Source organism: Trichechus manatus, unplaced genomic scaffold (genome assembly GCF_000243295.1).
Source record: "Trichechus manatus latirostris isolate Lorelei unplaced genomic scaffold, TriManLat1.0 scaffold00090, whole genome shotgun sequence".
In the NCBI taxonomy this organism is placed as follows: Eukaryota; Metazoa; Chordata; class Mammalia; order Sirenia; family Trichechidae; genus Trichechus; species Trichechus manatus.
The window spans coordinates 7,689,851-7,690,948 of NW_004444026.1; positions in this window are offsets into that span (position 1 = coordinate 7,689,851).

A 1,098-nucleotide genomic window follows, 5' to 3' on the forward strand; every position below is an offset into this window, starting at 1 on the left:
TGAGGTATGGGTCCTGTTTCATTTTTTTTGCAGATGAATATCCGGTTTTGCCAGCACCATTTGTTAAAAAGACTGTCTTTTCCACATTTGATGGACTTTGGGCCGTTGTCGAAGATCAGGTGACTGTAGGTGGATGGATTTACTTCTGGGTTCTCAATTATGTTCGATTGGTCAATGTATCTGTCGTTGTACCAGTACCGGGCTGTTTTGACTACTGTAGCTGTATAGTAGGTTCTGAGGTGAGGTAGTGTGAGTCCTCCAACTTTATTCTTCTTTTCGGTAGTGCTTTACTTATTCGGGGCTTCCTCCCTTTCCATATAAAGTTAATGATCAGTTTTTCCAACTCTTTGAAGAATGTTTTTGGTATTTGGTTTGGGATTTGGTTGTATTTGTAAATTGCTTTGGGTAGAATTGTCATTTTCACAATGCCTATCCATGAGCATGGTATGTTTTTCCATTTATGTAGATCCCTTTGGGTTTCATGCAGTAGTGTTTTGTAGTTTTCATTGTATAGGTCTTTTACATCCCTGGATAGATTTATTCCTACGTATTTTATTTTTTTAGGGGCTATTATGAATGGTATTGTTTTCCTTTTCATCATTCTCCTTATTGGTGTATAGGAATCCAACTGATTTTTGTATGTTTATCTGGTATACTGCTACTCTGCTGAAACTTTCCATTAGTTCCAGTAGATTTCTCATGGAGTCTTTAGGGTTTTCTGTGTATAGTATCATATCATCTGCAAACAGGGACAGTTTAACTTCTTCCTTACTAATTTGGATGCCCTTTATTTCTTTTTCTTGCCTTATTGCTCTAGCTAGAACTTCCAGCACAATGTTAAATAGAAGTGGTGATAAAGGGCATCCTTGTCTTGTTCCTGTTCTCAAGGGGAATGTTTTCAGCCTCTCTCCATTAAGAATGATGCTGGCCATTGGCTTTGCATAGATGCCCTTTATTATGTTGAGAAATTTCCCTTCTATACTTATTTTATTGAGTTTTTATCAGGAATGGGTGTTGGACTTTGTCGAATGCCTTTTCTGCATCAATTGAGATGATCATGTGATTCTTTTCTTTCCTTTTATTTATGTGGTGGATTAC